This window comes from Thamnophis sirtalis, unplaced genomic scaffold (assembly GCF_051295495.1).
Source record: "Thamnophis sirtalis isolate CommonGarterSnake01/CBP01778 unplaced genomic scaffold, rThaSir2_p1.2 scaffold_46, whole genome shotgun sequence".
Taxonomy (NCBI): domain Eukaryota; kingdom Metazoa; phylum Chordata; class Lepidosauria; order Squamata; family Natricidae; genus Thamnophis; species Thamnophis sirtalis.
Window position 1 is genome coordinate 1 of NW_028261426.1, and position 24,589 is coordinate 24,589.

The 24,589-nt window shown below is 47.6% G+C and overlaps 1 protein-coding gene across 1 annotated transcript in view; it reads left to right on the forward strand.

The window, feature by feature from the left end:
- The first annotated feature begins 291 nt into the window (after positions 1–291).
- The window catches only part of MYORG (myogenesis regulating glycosidase), a 43,670-nt gene continuing 19,372 nt past the window's right edge, over positions 292–24,589 (forward strand). The window contains exon 1 of the mRNA XM_087703183.1: positions 292–422. The gene's annotated coding sequence lies outside the window, so the exon portion shown is untranslated. The remainder of the gene's footprint in view (positions 423–24,589) is intronic.

The following is a 24,589-nucleotide window of genomic DNA, read 5'->3' on the forward strand; positions in this document are numbered from 1 at the left end:
TGGAGGCTCCTCATCGGGGGAGAGACGTGCGGGAGGAGGGACGATCTCGGGCAGCAGCCGAGTTGCGGAGCCTCGGGGGGGGAGGGAGGGAGCCACAAACTACAACTCCCAGAGTCCTTTTCCTTCCTCCCCTCCCCTTGTCCTCCCCCCCCCGCTTCTTTCGCACCTGAAGAGCAGCCCCGCCTGCAGCGCCGCGGAGCCTCCCTTCCCCCTTCCCGATGCCGCCCCCGCCTCTCGGGCCCGCCAGCGCCCCCGGGCCCAGCTGGGGAGGGTCCCGCTGCAGCCCCGCCTGCAGCCGCCTCCTCCTCCTTCTCCTCCGCCGCCTCGCCCGAGCCAGCTCGGGCTGCGGCTCCTGCTCCTGCCGGGCGTAAACAAGCCGGAGCCCCGCACCTGCGGCCGCCAACAGCGGCGCCCCGAGCCAGGTGAGTGAGTGGCCGTCACCGCAGAGCGGCAGGTGGGCGGCCGGGCGGGTCTGGAGCGGTCTGCTCCGCCTGGGAAGTTGGCAGCCGGGGCCGGAGGGGCCGGGACGGGCTGGGGGGCTGCGGGGAGTCGGGGGTCCCGGCTGTGGGACGGAGGGGGGGGGAGGCGCCCCTTGGAAAGTTGCTCCGCTTCCCAAAGTCAACCGGGAACCTCGCTTTTCCTCCTCCGGCAGGGTCTGGAAAGGGTGGGGGTCCCCTGCGCACACAGATACATACATACACACAAACACACACACACACAGATACATACACGCACATATAGACACGGACACACAATCACAAAGTGTCTGTGTGTGTGAGAGAGACAGACAGACACAGGTAGTCACACAAACACAGAGACCCCCCCACACACACACAGAGACACAGTGAGTGAGAGAGAGACAGTCACACAAATGGAGTGACATGCATACAAACACACACAGACACACACAGTGAGAGAGATATACAGAGTCACACAAAACACACAGACTCAGGCACACAGTGATTGGGAGAGACAGATACATACAGAGTCGCACAGCATGACAACCAGATACACCCCCCCCCCCATAGAGAGAATGACAGACAGACACACACACAGAGATGCACACAGACTCTCTCTCTCTTACACACACACAAAGACACAGAGAGACAGATACACACAGACACGCAGTGAGAGAGAGAGAGAGACACACACACACAGTTACACAAACACAGAGGGACAGCCAGTCACACACACACACACACACACAAACTCACACACACACAAGAGAGAGAGAGAAAGGCAGAGACATCCAGACTCGCAAAGACGCACAAAGATAGAGGCACACAAACAGAGTGGACAGCCAGAAATTCGCACAAAGAGAAAGGCAGAGATATACACAAGACTCACAAACACACAGACAAATACAGAGAGATTCGGGGACACGGACACACACAGACACACACACACACCACCCTTCGCTGCAGACCCGGCGGAGCGAGAAGCACGGCGCGATCCTTTGGGCTGGATGCCAGCTGCGCACCCCTCTTCTCCGCGAGTCGCTCTCCTTGTTCTTTTGCTTTTCACATTTCACTGTGTCCTCCCTCCGAGGAGTTGAACGGTTGTTAAACAAACCACAACTCCGTGGTTAAGCGAGACGTTTGTTAAGCGAGTTTTTGCCCCGTTTTAACACCTTCCTTGCCAGAGTGATTAAGTGAATCGCCGCAGTCGTTAAGTTAGTCACACGGTCGTTAAGCGAATCTGGCTTCCCGATGGACTTTGCTCGCCAAACGGTCGTAAAAGGGGGTCACGTGACCTCACCACCACCACCACCCCAGGACACCGTCGTAAATATGAGTCAGTTGCCAAGCGTCGGAATTTTGTTCGGGTGACCACGGGGAATGCTGCGACGGTCGTTAAGCGTGCAAAGTGGGTCCTTGACTCTGAGTCACTTTTTCAACGCCGTCGTAACTCCGGACGGTCACTAAATGAATGCTTGTGAGTCTGCATTCTGCATTCTGAGGATACCCAGTGATGTATCTCTGCTCCGGGCCAATTCCAGATCGCCTCTTATGGCCTTCTCCCGGTGTTTGGATGCTGTGTGGGTCTTGGCGGGCGTCAGATTGAGTGGCTTTGGGGATTGAGGCCTTCTCATTCTAGGACAGCGGTTCTCAATTTGGCGATTTTTAAGTCCTGTGGACTTCAACTCCCAGAATCCCCCAGCCAGCACAGCTGTGCTGGCTGGGGGATTCTGGGAGTTGAAGTCCGCAGGACTTAATGTCGCCAAGGTTGAGAAACACTTTCTGGGACCATGGTGGCAACCGGAATTTCGGAAATGATCCCTTCCTGCCTTCCGGAGTGCCTCCACGGGGGGGGGGGGAGCTGGGGGAGGCCGTTTTCACCCACCACAGGCTTCAGGAAAGGCTCCGGAGCCTGGCGAGGGGTCGTGCGTGCATGCACAGGTGGGTGGGGAGGATTGAATGGGCACGCGTGCATGCACGATAGCGCACCCACACACAATTTGGGCCCGTCCGGAGATCCTCCTAGAACCAATGGTGTCAAACTCAATTCCTGTGGGCCGAATCCTATCCCATCTATCTACCTTGAAGCTGTGGCGACGCAGTGGTTATTGCAGGCTAACTCTGCTGACTGCCAGTAGTTCGATCCTGACCGGCTCAAGGCTGACTCAGCCTTCCGTCCCTCCGAGGTCGGTAAAATGAGGACCCAGATTGTTGGGGGGCAAGAGGCTGACTCTGTAAACCGCTTAGAGAGGGCTTTAAAAGCACTGTGAAGCAGTGTATAAGTTCTAAATGCTATTGCTATCTTCCTTCCATCCTTCCATCCATCCATAACTGTGTCCCTGCCAGCAGTTCGATCCTGACCGGCTCAAGGTTGAACTCAGCCTTCCATCCCTCGAGGTCGGTAAAATGAGGACCCAGATTGTTGGGGGCAAGAGGCTGATCTGCAAACTGCTTAGAGAGGGCTGTGAAAGCGCTGTGAAGCGGTATATAAGTCTTAAGTGCTACTGCTATTCCTTCCTCCTTCCTTCCTTCCTTCCTTCCTTCCTTCCTTCCTTCCTTCCTTCCTTCCTTCCTTCCTTCCTTCCTTCCTTCCTTCCTTCCTTCCTTCCTTCCTCTGAGCCTATGATGGCGCAGTGGTTAGAGTGCAGTACTGCAGGCTGCTTCTGCTGCCTGCAATTCGGCAGTTCGAATCCCACCAGGCTCAAGGTTGACTCAGCCTTCCGTCCTTCCGGGGTGCGTAAAATGAGGAGCCAGATTGTTGGGGAAAGAGGCTGACTCTGTAAAACTGCTTAGAGAGATGCTGTAAAAGCACTGTGAAGTGGTATATAAGTCTAAGGGCTATTGCTATTGTCATTTTCCTTCCTTATCCCTCCCGCCCCCAATCAGACCTCGTGGTTTATTAATTTATTAATTAAATTTTTATCTGGTCTTTATGTCTTTATAAACTACATTTGGCAAGGCTTCTCTGTTTAAGGCACCCAACCAGAAGTGGGTTCCTACCGGTTCGGCCCAGTTCGGCCAGGCCTGCCACACCCCCGAACCGCTCCCCCCCCCCCGGTCCCCGCCATCATCTTGTTTTTGAGTTCTGCGCATGTCCAGAACAATTTTAATTGAACTGTGCATGCGCTTACATGCGCACGAGCGAACCGGCAGTACAGCCATCCAGAACGCACCCCTGCAGCCAAGCCAACATTATCCTCCTGAGGTTACTTCTGTTGCCAGGACCTTATTATGGTGCCCAGCCTGGTGGGGGTTAATTTTATCTCAAGTGGCAGGGAAGGTGGGCAATAGCAATAGCAGTTAGACTTATATACCGCTTCATAGGGCTTTCAGCCCTCTCTAAGCGGTTTACAGAGTCAGCATATTGCCCCCAACAACAATCCGGGTCCTCATTTTACCCACCTCGGAAGGATGGGAGGCTGAGTCAACCTTGAGCCGGTGAGATTTGAACAGCCGAACTGCTGAACTGCAGTCAGCTGAAGTGGCCTGCAGTGCTGCATTTAACCACTGCGCCACCTCGGCTCTTCGGGCACCTCGGGCAGAATGGCCATTGCACGCGCCCCGTTGGTTCTGTAAAATTGTGCGCGGCTCTCGCCGTGCTTGCAAAGCTCATTTGCAAGCCTTGAGGTTTTTCAGTATTTTCATACCAAAAATATATATTTAAAAAAAAACAGGAATTAACAGGAGTCTTGCACAACATGGTTTTAATCCACACGAAACAAGACTGCTTCCTTCTGCACCCAACATTTGAGCCCTGCCTTCTTCTTCTGCCCTGAGCACGGAAGATTGCAGGGAAAGGGGAGCTGAATTTCCCAGGGGTGTCTCTTCCATGCGAGGGACCACAGGATACGCCCCCCCCCAAAAAAACACGGTTTTTCAGGATGGAAAGAGAGCGGTGGACTTTATTGTCCCCATCAAAAAAAATCTGAATTTTTAAAAAAAGACTCTGATCCTTGAAGGAGGAAATGAAATTATTCTGAACTCTGCTCGGAGTGGGAGAAGGCTAGTGAAGAGCCCCCAGGGTGAAGGAGGGTTAAGGAGCTGATTCCTTGTTCCTTCAAAATCCTCCAAAGAGCATCTGTGGGTCCTTGGTGCTCTCTGACCTTGAGACATTTCATAACCCAACTAGGGAACATCATCAGTGCTAGAAGGGAGAGGGGGAAGAGGAGGAGGAGGAGGAAGAGGAGGAGGAGAGGGAGGAGAGAACTGGGGGGTCCTTGGTGCTCTCTGAACTTGGTGGTTTTCCTTGCAGACGTTTCATAACCCAACTAGGGAACATCATCAGTGCTAGAAGGGAGAGGGGGAAGAGGAGGAGGGGAAGGAAGAGAAGGAGGGGAGGGAGGAGAGGACTGGGGGGTCCTGGGTGCTCCTGAGCTTGGTGGTTTCCTTGCAGACATTTCATAACCCAACTAGGGAACATCATCAGTGCTAGAAGGGAGTGGGGTGTGTGGGGAGACGGAGAAGGAGGACTGTGGGGTCCTTGGTGCTCTCTGAGCTTGCTTGTTTTCCTGCAGACATTTCATGACCTAACTAAGTAACAATATCAGAGCTAGGAAGAAGTGGGGTGTGTGAGGAGGAGGAGGAGGAGCATCAGCATCTGTGGACTTCTTGGTGCTCCTGAGCTTGGTGGTTTTCTTGGAGACGTTTCATAACCCAACTAGGTAACACCATCAGTGTAGAAGGGAGTGGGGTGTGTGGGAAGGAAGAGGACTGTGGGATCCTTGGTGCTCTCTGAGCTCGGTTGTTTTCTTGGATACGTTTCATAACCCAATTAGGTAACCTCATCAATACCAGGAAGGGTGGGGTTTGCTGCCTGTCTATATACAGTGACCCGCCCTGCAATTTTGGAGCGGGAGTGTGTGCCTTCTCTCTGGAAGTTCATTGATTGTTTTCTGCTTTGTTGTTTGCCTGGAACCAACAGAAGAGAAGTTGTGTAGCTCAGGGCTGAGCTGTGAAGCCCCCTGGTGCTCTCTGAGCTGGTCTCTTTTCTTACAGACATTTCGTGACCCAGCTAGGCTACATCATCAGTGCTAGAAAAGGAGCGGGGTTGTTTTTATATACTAGTGCTTGCCCAGTGGGTGTTGGTGGGAGGGGCTCCTTGATTAAGTTGTTGCTTGCTGTTTGGGTTGGCAGTTCCTTAAGAGGGCTGTTGTTTACTGCTCGATTGTTGCCATCGTATTAATTTAGTGTTAATCTCTGCTTACCTAATTGGGTAATAAAATGTCTGCAACCAAACATCCAACCCGAGAGATCTCGAAGGACCCCACAGCCCAGCCCTGAGCTACAAAGATTTTCTCTTATTGGTGGTCTGCCTGCCTGCCTGCCTGCGTGTGTGTGTGTGTGTGTGTGTGTGTGTGTGTGTGTGTCCATCTCTATCTCTCTGTCTGTTCATCCATCTATCTATCTGTCTATCTATCTATCTATCTATCTATCTATCTATCTATCTATCTATCTATCTATCTATCATCTATCTATCTCATATAGAGATAATCTCTATATGAATCTGTCTGTCTGTCTGTTTGTCTGTCTACCTACCTACCTACCTACCTACCTATTTATCTCTATCTCTCTATCTATCTGTATCTATCTATCTTTATCTATCTGTATATCTATTTATATCTATTTATCTATCTAATATAGAGATAATCTCTATATAAGTCTGTCTGTCTATCTCTCTCTCTCTCTCTTTATCTGTATCTATCTATCTATCTGTATCTATTTATATCTCTCTGTCTCTGTCTCTGTCTCTCTCTCTCTCTCTATCTATATCTCTATCTGTATCTATCTATCTGTATCTATTTATATCTATCTGTCTCTCTCTCTCTCTTTATCTATCTGTATCTATCTATCTGTATCTATCTATTTATATCTATATCTATCTCTGTCTCTCTATCTCTGTCACTCTCTCTCTCTCTCGCTCTCTCCCTCTATCTCTATCTGTCTATCTTTAGCTATCTATCTACCTACTTCTATCTATCTCTGTATGTCTATCTCTTTCTCTCTCTATATGTCTAGCTCTCTCTCTGCCTATCTGTCTATCTCTCTCTCTCTCTACCCCCCCTCTCTATCTCTGTCTGTCTATCTTATCTATCTGTATCTATCTATCTATCTATCTATCTATCTATTTATCTATCTATCTATTTATCTATATCTATCTTTCTTTCTTTCTTTCTACTTTTCTATCTATCTATCTATCTATCTATCTATCTATCTATCTATCTATCTATCTATCTATCTATCTATCTATCTATCTATCATCTACCTATCTATCTCTAACTAACTATTATTTAGATTAATATTAAACCAATACTCAGGCAGCATCAATGCTTATAGGGCAAGCCACTTACTGTTTATATATAAGCAGAGCGGAATCCCTTCTCCTCCTAGCCTTGATGTTGTTACCTTGTTTGGGTCATGAAACGTCTGCCAGAAAACAACCAGGCTCGGGGAGCACCAAGGACTTCCCAGTTCAACCCTGAGCTGCAAAGATTCTCTTTTATTGGCGGTCTGCCTGCCAGCCTGACTCCCATCTCCCCTCCCCCCCCCTTCTCTCATGCGTGGACGGCATGCCCTTCCCTCCTGCAGACTCTCGTCTCGGTCTAATTAGCTGTCCCAAGTGCTCAAGGACTGTAATGTGTTTTAATAGCTGGGCTGGGTGGCCGAGGGCGCCTTCTAATCTGCCTGCCTGCCGTTTCCCCCCAGCTCTGTAATTGTCAGGGGGCTGCAGGAGCAGATGCTTGCTCTTGGGGCTGCAATTACTCTCCTTCATCCAGGGGGCTGGGGACAGGGAGGGGAGAGAGGCTCTCTTCCATGTGGGAGCCTGTCCTGCTTCTCTGAGAGAGGGGGGGAGGAGGAAGAGAGGGAGAGGGAGGGAGGGAGGGAGGGAGGGAGAGAGAGAGAGAGAGAGAGAGAGAGAGAGAGAGATAAATAGCAATAGCAATAGCAGTTAGACTTATATACCGCTTCATAGGGCTTTCAGCCCTCTCTAAGCGGTTTACAGAGTCAGCATATTGCCAACAACAACAATCCGGGTCCTCATTTTACCCACCTCGGAAGGATGGAAGGCTGAGTCAACCTTGAGCCGGTGAGATTTGAACCACTGAACTGCAGATAGCAGTCAGCTGAAGTGGCCTGCAGTGCTGCACCCTAACCACTGCGCCACCTCGGCTCAATAGACAGACACACAGACTTCAAGGGATAGTTTGGATCGCAGGGAAAAAAACCATGGCTGCCAACCTGCCTTCCATCGAGGACCTGCCCGCTGCACGAGTCAAATGGGGGGCCCGTGAAAATACTTACAGACCCCTCGCATCCTGGACATGCATTGTTTCAACTCCTGCCCTCAAAACCACATTAGAGATCCGTGGTGGCGAACCTGTGGCATGCGTGCCAGAGGTGGCACGCCGAGCCCTCTCTGTGGGCACGCACACTTCTGCCACTTCTGCTTTTCATGTGCGCCGCCCAGCTGGTCTTCACAGCCTGAAAAACGCCCCCCCCCCCAAAAATGTGCCATTTTCCAAGCTATTTTGGGGGGCTTTTTCGGGCTGTTTTCAGGCCGTTGTTTAGGCTCGCGAAACAGCTGGAAAATGGCCCGGAAAACAGCTGGAAAACTGCCAGTGCTTCGGCATGCACACACGCATGTTCTGATTTGGGCATTCAGTGCCGAAAAGATTTGCCATCCCCGTTATGGCTAGAGCACCAGAATAACTAGGCACAAGGACAGTTTCCCCCCCATGTCCTCCCTTTGCTAAGCAACTCATTCCCACAACACTATCAAACTATTTACTAAGACTGTATTACTCTTATTCTTCTCATCCTTCCTAGTACCCGTCTCTTCCTACTTATGGCTATAAAACCATGTTGCTTGTATCTTTCAATTTATATTGTTTATATTTATTTCCTAGTGTGATTTTGATTGCTCATTTAGTCTCCCATGACTATCGCTAAGAGGTGCATCAAATGGTTCTCTTTTTTCTTTTGAATTTGTTTTATTGTTTTAGTTAAACAAAAACACACACACAAAAAAAGAATCATCTTTCGTTACATCTTTGTAGAAAGCGTATCGATTGGTTACAAATATATTCCGTGCGTTTCTTCCCCCATCCTTATATATATATACTTCATTCAAATCGAGTTGTGCGTTTTAAGTCAAGAAAGAAAAATTGTGTATTTTACTATCCCTGTACCACAATTCTCATGTAATTACCATTATTTGAACATGCTTTTTTTATCTAGAATCATTTATATTTAAAGGCACAACCACCTACTGGCATTCATTTGCAGTTTCAATAGATCTCCTATAACATTACATCTTTATGACATATTCTGAAACAAATTCAGTTAAGTAAGATATCTAAGCATCCCCCCCCCCGCCATAACACAATGAATGTATTTATGATGACTATGATTGTGATTTATCACTTGTATCTTTTATGCACGCCGAGAGCTCATAGCAATAGCACTTAGACTTATATACCGCTTCATAGGGCTTTCAGCCCTCTCTAAGCGGTTTACAGAGTCAGCATATCGCCCCCACAGTCTGGGTCCTCATTTCACCCACCTCGGAAGGATGGAAGGCTGAGTCAACCTTGAGCCGGTGAGATTTGAACCGCTGAACTGCAGATAGCAGTCAGCTGAAGTAGCCTGCAGTGCTGCATTTAACCACTGCGCCACCTTGGCTCTTTTTAATATATAGAGATATATATAGATATACATATACAGATAGATAGATAGATAGATAGATGATAGATAGATAGATAGATAGATAGATAGATAGATAGATAGATAGATAGATAGATAGAGAGAGGGAGAGAGAGAGATAGGTATAGGTATAGGTATAGGTATAGGTATAGGTATAGAGAGAGAGAGAGAGAGAGAGAGAGAGAGAGAGAGAGAGATAAATAGCAATAGCAGTTAGACTTATATACCGCTTCATAGGGCTTTCAGCCCTCTCTAAGCGGTTTACAGAGTCAGCATATTGCCCCCAACAACAATCTGGGTCCTCATTTTACCCACCTCGGAAGGATGGAAGGCAGAGCCAACCTTGAGCCGGTGAGATTTGAACAGCCGAACTGCTGAACTGCAGTCAGCTGAAGTAGCCTGCAGTGCTGCATTTAACCACTGCGCCACCTCGGCTCTTCATGCACCGAAGACAAATTCCTTGTGCGTCCAATCACACGCGGCCAATCAAGTATTCTGTTAACTCCCTTGCTGAGTTTGTAAGCATCCCGGTCAGTGGATGCTCGAACCCCCAATTAGCAAACTTGGTTTGGTCCCCAACAGCCCCAACCCGACTGCTCGTTTATGGCAGTCACTATGTGAATGCCGCAGTCGTTAAGCGAATGTAGAGGTCATTAAACAAATCCATTATACCCGATGAGTGGGGTTTTTTTTTGCTGGAAACTGAGCGCAAATGCTTGAAACTACAGTCGTACTCCTGTAACAACTGGTCCTCGCTTAATGACTGGTCAAAGTTACGTTGGATCTCCCCAGAGCTCTTGTTTTGAAGTTGTAATGGCTGGCCCCCCCCCCCTGTGGTCACATGATTGCATTTTGGGTGCTTGGCTAAAAGCCAATGCACAGAAATCTTCTCAGCTAATGGTCAGAGCTTGCTTGGACTTAGATAAGTGTCAATTGCACTCAAGGGAGGGTTGGGCTTAGATTCTTTGTGGCTACGTAGGGATTCTACGCTGATTCCTCCTTTGACTCTGCCGTCGCTTCTCCTACAGGTTACATTAACAGAATCTGGCCACTCTGAAAGTCCATAGAACTGAGATGGCGAATGTACGGCATGCGTGCCACAGGTGGCGCATGGAACCATTTGTTAGGGTGCTCAAGATGTTGCCCTGTCAGCTCCAGCGCACATCTGCGCACTGGCTGGCTGACTTCGGTCTTCTTTTAAGGCCGCTTTTCCCAAAAGCAGTGTTTCTCAACCTTGGCAACTTGAAGATGTCTGGACCTCAACTCCTAGAATTCCCCAGCCAGCATTTGCTGGCTGGGGAATTCTGGGAGTTGAAGTCCAGACATTTTCAAGTTGTCAAGGTTGAGAAACACTGCTCTAGGCTGTGTTCTGAATCCAGCTTTGGTTGAGTTCTCAGATGGCATGTGGTCAGTTGGGGCCAATATTATCATGCTTTAACCCCATCCCCTTGGAGCTGAAGTGGATAAGTCTTTATTATGTAAAGGGACTAGCTTGGCCTTCTTAATGGCCCATTGACGAAGTGGGGATGGGCAGGAAGCTGCAGGCAGCTGTTCTGTCTTTTAAAAGAAGACTTCGGTCTTCTTTTAAGGCCGCTTTTCCCTAAAGCAGTGTTTCTCAACCTTGGCAACTTGAAGATGTCTGGACCTCAACTCCCAGAATTCCCCAGCCAGCATTCGCTGGCTGGGGAATTCTGGGAGTTGAAGTCCAGACATCTTCAAGTTGCCAAGGTTGAGAAACACTGCCCTAAAGTCTCCGCAGGGCGAAAAACTACCCAACGTTCAACCAGAGGTTCGGGAAGGGACTTCCGGTTTCCACATTGGGCCGTTTTTCGCGCACAACTCAGGGAGGGGGGCGAGGGGGAAAGTAAGCTATTCCATTGATTAATTGTTCTCACTGTCAGGAAATTTCTCCTCCCAGGTGGGATCCCTCTTTCAAAAGCTTCCACCCATTATTTCTCGTCCTGCCCTCGGTTGCTTTGGAGAATAAGTTCAACCCCTTTTCTCTATGACTGCGATGGCCCACAAGCTGCCCCCGGCCGTCTGGAACGAACTGCCCCCTGAAATCCGGACCCCCCCCACTCTCTCGGCCTTCCGAAAGTCTGTTAAGACGTGACTGTTCCGGCAGGCCTGGGGCTGCTGATCTTGATTGACCTTCAGCCCCACTAAGATCAAGTACATGTTGTGCCTTGTTTTAATTTTTAATTTAATTTTTAATCTTTTATGTAAGCCGCCCGGAGTCCTCTGGGATTGGGCGGCATACAAATCTATTAAAATTGACGAATTGACAAATCAAGCATAGGACAAGCAGAGAGAGAGTGAGCTTTCCTGACTCCCTCTTATTGCAAAGTTAATTACAGCTGATTGTAAAGTTAATTACAGCTGATAAGTACGTTCACCCATTTAAAGCAACAGAGACCATTTGTTATTGTATACGAATCTATATTGCCTACCCAACACTAGCAATATGCTCCCAACAGAAACTAATCAAGGAGAGAAGCAACTTGGAATTAAGGGGAAACAACGGCGAGGACAATTAACCAGTGGAAGAGACGTTGCCTCCAGAAGTTGTGGGTGCTTCAATACTGGAGATTTTGAAGAAGAGACTGGACAGCCACTTGTCTGAAATGGTAGAGGGTCTCCTGCTTGAGCAAGGGCTGGACTAGAAGACCTCCAAGGTGCCTTCCAACGCTGTTATTCTGTTATTTAATGTGTGGAAGCTTCTCAGAGGGATCGACCTAGAATTAAGGAGAAATTTCCTGACAGGGAGAGCAATTAACTTGCCTCCAGGAGTTATGGGTGTTCCATCCCTGGAGGTTTTTAAGAGGAGATTACCTGTCCAATCACCTGTCTGAATTGGTATCAGGCAGTGTTTCTCAACCTTGGCGAGTTTAAGACGAATGGACTTCAACTCCCAGAATTCTCCAGCCAGGGGAATTCTGGGAGTTGAAGTCCACTCGTCTTAAACTCGCCAAGGTTGAGAAACACTAGTATAAGGTTTCTTCTTTGAGAAGAGGGTTGGACTAGAAGATCTCCAAGGTCCTTTCCAGCTCTGTTCTATTCTCTCCATTAGGTTGGGTCCTTCCTCAATTTTCTTCCTCTGACCGTTGAGCCCCTGGGGGCTCCTGTGTCTCTTCTCTAATTCTTTTCCTTCTTCCCCCCAAGGCCATTTCCACATTCCTTTACAGTCTCCGGGCCCTTCACCTCAAAGCTGAACTCCCGGAAACCCTTCAAGGCAGCAAAACGGGTGGTTGTGTGGCTGGAAAGACACACCTTGAAGCCACAACTGGCTTCCCTGCCTGGGATCCACTCCTGCAAACAGGCCGGACTGGGTTAATTTGATCCAAACCTGGCTCTCCAAAGACACATCGGCTGCACATCTTTTTCTGGCTACCGACACGGTTTTTCAACTTCTCCCAAGCAGGAAAACGTTTTCCCCCTCTTTCTCCTTCCGAAATTGCCCTCTCATTCGTTCCTTGCCAAAATTCAGACCTGGAGGTGAGATGGTAGCCAATCACAGTAGCCGGTGTGGTTTCACCATCGGTGTGGTTGGTGACGATTCTTCCGTTCCACAGTTTAGTGTGCAGTAATGACTTCCTGCCCTCAGGTCAACCCTAAGGACTTACAAGGAACTAATTATAACTTTTTTAGGATTTTTTTTTTTTTTTTAACCTGTTGCGCATTAGGTGAGGCAGGCTGGCTGGAAGGAAGGAAGCAGGAAACAAGAGAATAGAATAGGAGTTTGGAAAGGACCTTGGAGGTCTTCTAGTCCAACCCCTGGCTTAGGCAGGAAATAGCCTTTTAACTGTCCCGTGTCCATTTCTAATCCCCCTTAGAAGGAAGTTAAAATATAAACTTTCTCTAGTGCAGTGTTTCTCAACCTTGGCAACTTGAAGATGTCCGGACTTCAACTCCCAGAATTCCCCAGCCAGCATTCGCTGGCTGGGGAATTCTGGGAGTTGAAATCCGGACATCTTCAAGTTGCCAAGGTTGAGAAACACTGATCTAGTGGTTAAGGTGGCTCAGTGGCTAAGCTTGTCAATCAGAAAGGTCACCCAACACCCTTAATCAGCTCTGGAGAAAACTTTTTAAAAGTTTGCATTTAGTCCACTCGGCTGAAACTCACTCTGGGGAGAAGGTATAAACTTGTAAGAACTGCGCTAGAAATATTGTACGGGTAGTCCTCGAGTTACGACCACGACCGAGCCCCCCCAAAATGTGTGTCGCTAAGTGAGTTTGTCCCGCTTTACAACTTTTCTTGCCGCGCTTGTCAAGGGAAGCCCTGCAGTCGTTAAATATAGTAACACGGTTGTTAAGTGAATCTCGCGGACTTGGCTTGGTCGCAAAAGGGGATCGCGTGACCCCGGGACATTGCAAGCGTCGTAAGTGTGAGTTATTGTCAAGCAGCCGAATGTAAATCACGTGGCCGCGGGGGATGCTGCAAGGGTGGTAAGTGTGAGCAATGGTCGTAAGTGTGAACAATGGTCGTAAGTCGCTTTTCTCAGTCCCTTTGTGATTTCAGATGGCCACTAAGAGAACTGTTGTAAGTTGAGGACTGCCTGTATAGGAAATCACGGGTTAACTAGCCCAGAGCCCCCACAAAATTCCTGATTAGCAGCCTCTGAAATCCTTTAAACTTACAGCAAACCTTATTAATTTAAAACTTATTTCAAATTGTAAACACACACAAGCAACACACAAAACTCAATTAACACAAAGTAAAGATAATTAGAGAATTAGAGAAAAGGGATGCGGTGGCTCAGTGGCTAAGAAGCTGAGCTTGTCGATCAGAAAGGTCAACACTTCGGCGGTTCGAATCCCTAGCGCCACGTAACGGAGGGAGCTCCCGTTATTTGTCTCAAATTCTGCCAACCGAGCCGTTCGAAAGCACGTAAAAAATGCAAGTGGAAAAATAGGAACCACCTTTGATGGGAAGGGAACCACGTTCCGTGCGCCTTTGGCGTTTAGTCATGTCGGCCATATGACTACAGAGACATCTTCGGTCAGCGCTGGTTCTTCGGCTATGAAACAGAAATGAGCATCGTCCCCTAGAGTCGGGAACGACTAGCACATATGTGCAAGGGGAACTTTTACATTTACCTTTAGTGGTTAAGGCACCAGGCTAGAAAAATGGAGATTGTGAGTTGTAGTTGTGCTTTAGGTGGCGAGGTGGCACAGTGGTTAAATGCAGCACTGCAGGCTACTTCAGCTGACTTCAGTTCTGCAGTTCAGCGGTTCAAATCTCACCGGCTCAGGGTTGACTCAGCCTTCCATCCTCCCGAGGTGGGTGAAATGAGGACCCAGATTGTTGTTGGGGGCGATATGCTGACTCTGTAAACCGCTTAGAGAGGGCTGAAAGGCCTATGAAGCGGTATATAAGTCTAACTGCTATTGCTATTGCTTAGGCACGAAAGCCAACGATGGCTTTGAGCCAATCATCAGGAAACAGTGAGTTCTAGTTTTTGCCTTAGGCACGAGAGAGCCAACTGGGTGACTTTGAGCTAATCACCAGGTGTCAATAGGAGACAGTGACTTCTAGTCCTGCCTTAGGCATGAAAACTGAGTCAGTGACTCTGGGCCTGTCACTAGGAGTGAGTTCTAGTTCCACATTAGGCACGACAGCCAACTGGGTGTCTTTGGGGCGGTCACCAGGAGACAGTGAGTTCTAGTTCCACATTAGGCACGAAAGCCGACTGGGTGTCTTTGGGCCAGTCACTAGGAGACAGTGAGTTCTAGTTCTACATTAGGCACGAAAGCCAACTGGGTGTCTTTGGGCTGGTCACCAGGAGGCAGTGAGTTCTAGTTCACATTAGGCACGAAAGCCAACTGGGTGTCTTCGGGACGGTCACCAGGAGACAGTGATTTCTAGTTCCACATTAGGCACGAAAGCCGATCGGGTATCTTTGGGGCGGTCACCAGGGGACAGTGATTTCTAGTTCCACATTAGGCACGAAAGCTGACTGGGTGTCTTTGGGCCAGTCAATAGGAGACAATGAGTTCTAGTTCCACATTAGGCACGAAAGCCAACTGGGTATCTTTGGGCCAGTCAATAGGAGACAGTGAGTTCTAGTTCCACATTAGGCACGAAAGCCGATTGGGTGTCTTTGGGCCAGTCAATAGGAGACAGTGAATTCTAGTTCCACATTAGGCACGAAAGCCAACTGGGTATCTTTGGGCCAGTCAATAGGAGACAGTGAGTTCTAGTTCCACATTAGGCACGAAAGCCGACTGGGTGTCTTTGGGGCAGTCAATAGGAGACAGTGAATTCTAGTTCCACATTAGGCACAAAAGCCGACTGGGTGTCTTTGGGGCAGTCAATAGGAGACAGTGAATTCTAGTTCCACATTAGGCACAAAAGCCGACTGGGTGTCTTTGGGGCAGTCAATAGGAGACAGTGAGTTCTAGTTCCACATTAGGCAGGAAAGCCGATTGGGTGTCTTTGGGCCGGTCAATAGGAGACAGTGAGTTCTAGTTCCACATTAGGCACGAAAGCCGACTGGGTGTCTTTGGGCTGGTCACTAGGAGACAGTGAGTTCTAGTTCCACAGTAGGCATGAAAGCCGACTGGGTGTCTTTGGGCTGGTCACCAGGAGACAGTGAGTTCTAGTTCCACATTAGGCACGAAAGCCAACTGGGTATCTTTGGGCCGGTCACTAGGAGACAGTGAGTTCTAGTTCCACATTAGGCACGAAAGCCGACTGGGTGTCTTTGGGCCAGTCAATAGGAGGCAGTGAGTTCTAGTTCCACATTAGGCACGAAAGCCGACTGGGTGTCTTTGGGCCGGTCACTAGGAGACAGTGAGTTCTAGTTCCACATTAGGCACGAAAGCTGACTGGGTGTCTTTGGGCTGGTCACCAGGAGACAGTGAGTTCTAGTTCCACATTAGGCACGAAAGCTGACTGGGTGTCTTTGGGCTGGTCACCAGGAGACAGTGAGTTCTAGTTCCACATTAGGCACGAAAGCCGACGGGGTGTCTTTGGGCTGGTCACTAGGAGACAGTGATTTCTAGTTCCACATTAGGCACAAAGTGACTTCCGGTTTGCTTGTAGCGTCGTTTTCTTGTCCTCTGGAAGGCCCCTGAAGGCTCTGGAGGGCTTAAACCGGCCCTATGAGCAAATCGGAAGTCCATTCCTGAACTTCCGGTTTGCCCATAGGGCCAGTTTTTTGCCCTCCGGAGGCTTCAGGGAAGCTCCAGAGGGGCGGGGGGTTCGTGGGAGGCTGTTTTCGCCTTTCCCAGGCTCCTATAAAGCCTCTGGAGCCTGGGGAGGGCGGAAAATGGCTTTTAAAAAGGCTGAACTCAGCATGCTGGCCAGCTGACAGGGCAATGCCTCGCGTGCCCTGACCAATGGCTCCGTGTGCCACCTGTGGCATAGGTTTGCCATCCCGGCCCTGGACCGTTTCTGACCGATGACAGTCCAGTCTCTTCTTGAGAGCCTCCAGGGATGAAAGTCTTGACTTCTTCCCATCCCTATAATTCAGCAGAAGTTTAATTAAGGACCCAGGTCTCTCGGCCAAGGTTTTCTCTCCTTCCAGGGTCTCTGCCAAACGCTCGCCAGGGAAAGAAGATGCCATCTGTCTCTGCCAAGCGCAGCCTTCACCCGCCTTATTTTTAAACCGAGTATTTTAAACACACGGCAGATGGGACTTCTCTCGTTTTGCCATTTTTTTTTTAATACAAATTATACATATGAGGAGCAAAGAGAAGACGGTTAAAAGAGGAAAAGAGGGATAAAAGAGTTATATTAGCAGACTAAAGAGAATAGTAGTAGGATTGTTATTATTGCTAATTAAGAAACAAAGAAATATATTGTTAATGGTAGAAAAAATGTGAAAGAAAGGTGCTCTATGCTTAAATTGAATGAGGGGATTTTATGTGGTTTATAGCAAAATAGACCAATGGGGAAAATAAGAAAGGAAAATTTGGTGTAATTTTGAAGGGGAAAATTGAAGATATTGTTCAGTGTTTCTCAACCTTGGCGACTTTAAGTCCTGTGGACTTCAACTCCCAGAATTCCACAGCCAGCTATGCTATGCTGGCTGGGGGATTCTGGGAGTTGAAGTCCACAGGACTTAAAGTCGCCAAGGTTGAGAAACACTGGTTTATGTATTAAGAAAAAATAACTATAAAGATTCTTTTAAGAGCCCAGGCAGAAAAAAATGATGGAAAAAAAACACACAGCAATTCAAAGATTTACTGATGGAAGTCAGGCAGGAGTGTTCTGCATACAGACCGTCCTCGACGTTACGACCGCAACTCAACTGAGACCAAGATTTCTCCTGCAAAGTGGAACATTGGTTAAAAGGGCATTTTAACTCATTTTACGACCTTTCTCGCCACCCTTGTTAAGCGAATCACTGCCATTGTTAAGTCAGTCACATGGTCGTTAAGTGAGTCCGGCTTCCCCGTTGGCATTGCTTGTCAGAAGGTCCCAAAAATGCGACTCGGGGACACTGCAACCGTCATAAATATGAGTCGGTTACCAAGCGTCTTGAATTTTGCTCGCAGGATCCTGCAACGGTCGTAAGTCTGAAAAATGGTCATAGCTCACTTTTTTTCAGTGCTGTTGTAATTGTGAATGGTCACTCATATAGTGACCGTTCAGAGTTACAACGGCACTGAAAAAAGTTGGCTAATCGCCGTTTTTCACACTTAGGAAGATTGCAGCATTTCCATGGTTATGTGATAAGAAATAAAAACGCTTAGCAATGACTCGTATTTATGACGGTCGTGGTATCCCAAGGTCGTGTGATCCCTTTTTGAGACCTTCTAACAAGCAAAGTCAACGAGGAAGCCAGATTCACTTAACAACCATGTTATTAACAACTGTAGTGATTCACTTAACAACGGTGGCAAGAAAGATCAATAAAATGGGGCAAGACCGAAGAACTGTCTCGCTTAGCATCGGAAATGTTGGGCTCAATTACAGTCGTAAGTCAAGGATTACCTATACGCCCTCTGTTGTAAGGAAAATAAAGACCGTATTTTTCAGAGTATAAGACGCACCTTCCCCCCCCTAAAGGAGGGTGAAAATTTGGGTGCGTCTTATACATGGAATGTAGCCCCACCGCCCGCCGGCCCCCACCCTTTGGCCTCTGCCTCCCAGCAATTGACCTCCTTGCAGCAAAGGGGGAAAATGGGGCTTGGGGAGGATGCAATAGGCTAAGGAAATCCCTGCAGCCTGAAACAGCTGATGATCAGGAGGCCCCTGTTGAAATTGAAAGTGAAACTTGCTGTTTGCTGCAAGGAGGCAAATTGCTGGGAGGCAGAAGCAGATTTTCTTTTCTTGTGCTAATCAGGCTGTTTGCTGTTTGCTGCAAGGAGGTTAAGTCAGTAACTATAAATGCCTATACAATGTTCAAATTTTTAGACTTATTTTTTAAAGACTGCTTTATTATTGTTCTGGACAGCTTAACAAAATGAATAAGCTTTTTAAAATAAATGCTTGATCTGAAGAGGCCCAGTGCTATTGTATCTTCTTCTTTTTTCATAGAATTTTTTTTATTTTCCATTTTCATAGCATATAATCACATGTATACTATTACATAGTCAATATCATGTTGTATTATTAAGTAATTACATCAATTCATCTTACCATCAACTACCAAAGGGGGGGAAAAAACCAGTTATTGGCTCTTCTGCTCTCCATACACCATATTTATACCTTATCCGACACTTTCTTCCCCCTCTCTCTTCCCCCTTTCTACATCCTTTCTTCCCTCCATCATTTTCTACTTCCCTTTCCTTTCTCCTTCTCCTCTCTCCCCTTACCACTCCTCCTTATACACCTCATCTTCCCCCCTCACCCTCTCTCCTGTCCCTATCTTTCTTCTCTCCTCTGCTTCCCACTCTTCTACATCCTGTCTTCCCTCCATCATTTTCTACTCTACCTCCCCTTCCTTTCTCCTTCTCCTCTCTCCCCTTACCACTCCTCCTTATACACCTCCTCTTCCCCCCTCACCCTCTCTCCTGTCCCTCTCTTCCTATCTTTCTTCTCTCCTCTGCTTCCCACTCTTCTACATCCTGTCTTCCCTCCATCATTTTCTACTCTACCTCCCCTTCCTTTCTCCTTCTCCTCTCTCCCCTTACCACTCCTCCTTATACACCTCATCTTCCCCCTTCACCCTCTCTCCTGTCCCTCTCTTCCTATCTTTCTTCTCTCCTCTGCTTCCCACTCTTCTACATCCTGTCTTCCCTCCATCATTTTCTACTCTACCTCCCCTTTCTTTCTCCTTCTCCTCTCTCCCCTTACCACTCCTCCTTATACACCTCCTCTTCCCCCCTCACCCTCTCTCCTGTCCCTCTCTTCCTATCTTTCTTCTCTCCTCTGCTTCCCACTCTTCTACATCCTGTCTTCCCTCCATCATTTTCTACTCTACTTCCCCTTCCTTTCTCCTTCTCCTCTCTCCCCTTACCACTCCTCCTTATACACCTCCTCTTCCCCCTTCACCTTCTCTCCTGTCCCTCTCTTCCTATCTTTCTTCTCTCCTCTGCTTCACACTCTTCCACTCATTCACTCGGTGTATTTCAGCTTCTGAGCAAACTCCCTTTTGTGTTGATGGTATTTATAATTCCAATTCAATATACATAAAAAAGAAAAAATAGCAATATACATGTACAATCATAATACCTTAAAATCCAGCACCCCTCCTCCAACTTAGTAAACCCCGCTCCCTCCCCCCTGCCCCCCAACCTTCCCCCCCCCCCGACTTCCCAGAACCAATACAAGGTATAAATCTTTAACAAAAACCGTTTAAAATATACTTAAAGAGAAAGTAGAAAATTAATAACGTCTTTGAATTGAGCTTAGCTCCTCCTTGCTAGGCTAAGTATAAACAATTTGTATCATTTCTGATCTTAATCATAAGCTGTCTGAAATTCCCTAGACCCATATTTATTTTGAATATGGTCAATCCATTTTTTCCAGTCTCGTTTATATCTCTTGCTTGAATAGTCCTTAAGATATGCAATTGTATCTTCTTTTAAATAGCAGAGAAGAACTTGTATACTTCCAGAAAGCCACATCCATTTTAACAGCATCTGTACAAGTACAGATTGAAATGTAACATTACAAACAGTGTACTTGAGAGACCGCCTGCTGCCAATTACCTCCTCTAGACCGATTAGATCCCACAGATTAGGCCTCCTCCGAATTCCATCCGCCGGCCAACGCCGACTGGCGACCACCCGGAGGAGAGCCTTCTCTGTGGCCGCTCCGACCCTCTGGAACGAACTCCTCGTGGAGATTCGAACCCTCACCACCCTCCAGGCCTTCCGCAAAGCCCTTAAAACCTGGCTATTCCGACAGGCCGGGGGCTAAAGAGCTTCTACCCCCTTCTCGAATGGTATGACTGTTGTGTGTTTTAAATTATGTATTGTTGCGTGTCGTTTTAATTTTTGTCTGCATCCCCCTCCCTTGGTTGAGTTGTGAGCCGCCCTGAGTCCCCTTCGGGGGAAAAGAGCAGCATATAAATAAAATAAACATTCAAACAAACATTCAAACATAATGTCTGTACTGTTTGCTGTTTGCTGCAAAGAGGCAAATTGCTGGGAGGCAGAAGCAGATTTCCCCCACCCCCCTTGTTTTCCTCCCCAAAAGCTAGGTGTGTCTTATACTTCGGAGCATCTTATACTCCGAAAAATACGGTATATACAGCTTTCTGAAATTCCTTGGACTGGACAGCCCATTTAGCAACTCATTAGCATCCAAAGTGCTCGGGGGAAAAAAGCAAAGGTGGGTTTAACTGGGTTAAACATTAGTGGCACCAATGCTGCAAAACAACTCAGAATGTGCCAAGCTAAGTCCACAGTGACCTTGGCTGGTCTGGAAAAAGCTGACCAGGGTCAAACTTTATTATCCCCTTCTACTTAGTTTTGTTTCCTTTAAGATTGGACCTTGGTTCTTACTGGTTAGCTGTGTGACTCTTTTTATTTGCATTTTTTTTTAAAAAAAATGTTTTATAGGAGTGATGAAAGAAACGTCCTTCTGGGTTCGGCTCCAAGTGGGGGAAAAGACACTGGAGGCATGGAGGCTGCTTGGAAAGATGGTTTTAATGGTGGACAGGGCCACGTGGCTTGAGCCCTGAACAGAAAAGGGGGATCACATGCTTCAATGTTGGTGGAGAAGAAGAGAAGGGCTGAGGGAGGGGCTTGCTAGGCTTTTTATACCCTGTTTAGTCCCACCTCTCTGTTTCCTGTTCCTGCGTAAGAAATGTATTCTGATTGGTTGTCAGACTCCCATGGGGCCATGCAGGGGCTACTCTCTAGGCCAGTGTTTCTCAACCTTGGCAACTTGAAGATGTCTGCACTTCAACTCCCAGAATTCCCCAGCCAGCATTTGCTGGCTGGGGAATTCTGGGAGTTGAAGTCCAGACATCTTCAAGTTGCCAAGGTTGAGAAACACTGCTCTAGGCTGTGTTCTGAATCTAGGTTTGGTTGAGTTCTCAGATGCCATGTGGTCAGTTGGGGCCAATATTATCATGCTTTAACCCCATCCCCTTGGAGCTGAAGTGGATAAGTCTTTATTATGTAAAGGGACTAGCTTGGCCTTAATGGCTCATTGACGAAGTGGAGATGGGCAGGAAGCTGCAGGAAGCTGTTCTGTCTTTTAAAACATGTTTCTTTTCACATCCAGAGAAATATTCTGCCTTTTCAATATTTCCTAGGATATTTCATTTTTTCTGGGAGAGGGCTGGGTGATAACTTCCTACAGGAGTCAGGCAGCTTGAAATTTTGAATAAACAAGTAAATATTTTGGTCTTTGGGCCGTCAATAAAAATGATTTTAAAAATGGGTATTTGGATAAGGAAATTTCCACAGCGGTAGGTTGGACTAAGAAATCATAAAACTATCTTGGAAGAAGACAAGATGACAGACAGCCATCTACTAAGAGGTGATTAACTTATTGTAAAGGTGGCTCAGGGGCTAAGACGCTGAGCTTGTCGATCAGAAAGGTCAGCACTTCGGCGGTTTGAATCCCTAGCGCCACGCAACGGAGCGATCTCCCGTGACTTGTCCCAGCTTCTGCCAACCTAGCAGTTCGAAAGCAGGTAAAAAATGCCAGTAGACAAATAGTAACCACCTTTGGTGGGAAGGGAACAGCGTTTCTGTGCTCCTTCGGTATTTAGTCATGCCGGCCACATGACCCCGGAGACGTCTTCGTACAGCGCTGGCTCTTCGGCTTTGAAACAGAGATGAGCAGCGCCCCCTGGAGTCAGGAGCAACTAGCACACATGTGCGAGGGGAACCTTTAGCTTTACCTAACTTATTGTATAATCAGGAAGGATCGGAAAGGAGGAGGAGGAGGAGGAGGAAGACGATGGTGGTTTTCTTGTAGACGTTTCATTACCAAAATAGGTAACGTCATCAATACTATGAATGACTGGGGTTTGTAGAGTGGAGAGAAGTAGGAAGAGAGCTATGGGTGCTTTCTGAGCTCAGTGAGTTTCTTCCAGACGTTTCTTTGCCAAACGAGGTAACCTCATCAGTGCTATGATGAGTAAGGTTTACAGAGTGAGGGTGGAGGAGAAGGAAGACTGTAGGATCCTTGGTGCTCTCTGAGCTTGGTGGTTTTCTTGCAGACGTTTCATGACCTAACTAGGTAACATCATCAGTGTTAGAAGGGAGTGAGGTTTCTGGAGAGGAGGAGGAGGAGGAGAATTGTGGGGTCCTTGGTGCTCTGAGCTTGGTGGTTTTCTTGCAGACGTTTCATGACCCAACTAGGTAACATCATCAGTGTTAGAAGGGAGTGGGATTTGTGGAAAGGAGGAGGAGAATTGTGGGGTCCTTGGTGCTCTCTGAGCTTGGTGGTTTTCTTGCAGGCGTTTCACAATGTAAACCGTGTAAAATCATCATTAATCAATTTCCACTTTTTTGAGAATTGCTGGAGCATCCAGTAAGAGTCACTCCTGCAGGGAGAGAGGCGGCACAGAACATCATAAAAATAAATAGAGGAATAACTCTTGTAAAGGAAACGGCAAAGTCACAGGAGGAAAAGAGCCAATTAAGGGGGGGGGGGGGAACATTGGGTGTGTTTTTGCCCAGTGGAACAAAGGTGAGGGCCTGGGTTTGCGTTCCTTTCTACGCAAACAGCAACGGTGTTGTTGAGTTGTGCAGGGATCATCTGTGTTTGTCCTCCACGCATTCCGGTCTCACAATAAAGATGTGCAAGGGATTTTTCAAGCTGTTTTTCAGGCTGTTTTTCAGGCCATTTTCAGGCTGTTTTCAGGCTGTTTTTCAGGCTGTTTTTCAGGGCATTTTTAGGCTGTTTTCAGGCCGTTTTCAGGCTGTTTTGGGGCTGTTTTTCAGCCCTTTTTGGGGCCGTTTTCAGGCTAATTTTTGGGCTGTTTTTCAGAACATTTTCAGACCATTTTCAGACCAAGGTTGACTCAGCCTTCCATCCTCCCGAGGTGGGTAAAATGAGGACCCAGACTGTGGGGGCGATATGCTGACTCTAAACCACTTAGAGAGGGCTGAAAGCCCTATGAAGCGGTATATAAGTCTCTAACTGCTATTGCTATTGCTGTCTTTAATTTTCCTCCTGGTTTGAGTGACAGGACCTAACCAGAATGAGCGCTGGGCATTTTAAATTTCCTCTTATTTCCCCCCCAAAGCCAGAATTCGCAGCGTTTAATTAAAAGGACAGTTGGGTGCGCCTGGAAGCACCAACTAAAATTAAATTAATTAGATTGCGAAATTTAAAATGAAAATTCAGCGTTGATTAAAGAGGCCAGAGGTCAGCTAATTTTGGCAAGAGGGAATCCCATGCCTACAGGTAGTCCTCAATATGCGAGCCCCAACTGAGTCCAAAATTTCCGTTGCTGAGCGAGACGGTGGTACGTTTTGCCCCATTTTATGACCTCTCTTGTCACAGTTGTTAAGTGACTTGCCGCAGCCATTAAGTCAGTCACACGGTTGTTAAGTGAATCCGGCTTCCCCGCCTTGTCAGAAGGTCGCAAAAATGGACCGCGTGATCCGGGGATACTGCAGCAGCTGTCATAAATATGAGTCACTTGCCCATGCCTCTAAATTTTGATCACGTGAGTAGGGCTGCAACGGTCGTAAGTACGAAACATTGTCGTAAGTCCCCTTTTTCAGTGCCGTCGTAGCTTAGAACAGTCACTAAACGAATTAATGGCAGTCAAGGACTACCTTTATGTGATTCTTGGCTTGGCTCTTGATATTTTACAACTTTTTTTTTTTTCTTTTGCAAAATACTTTCCAGTTGACTCATCCGGAGCACATGTTCAGCCGTCAATCACACGGGCTCTGATAGGGGAGCCAGAGGCCTTTCGCCCACATCCTCTGTGGGAGGAGAGATAAAACGAACATCTTTCTCTCCCCTGACAAAATGTCTTTCGCATTCACATTTCCTGGAGACGTGGAAAACAGCGAAGTGTTAACAGCCGACCTCAGCAGGCTGGTTACCTTCTATGGGG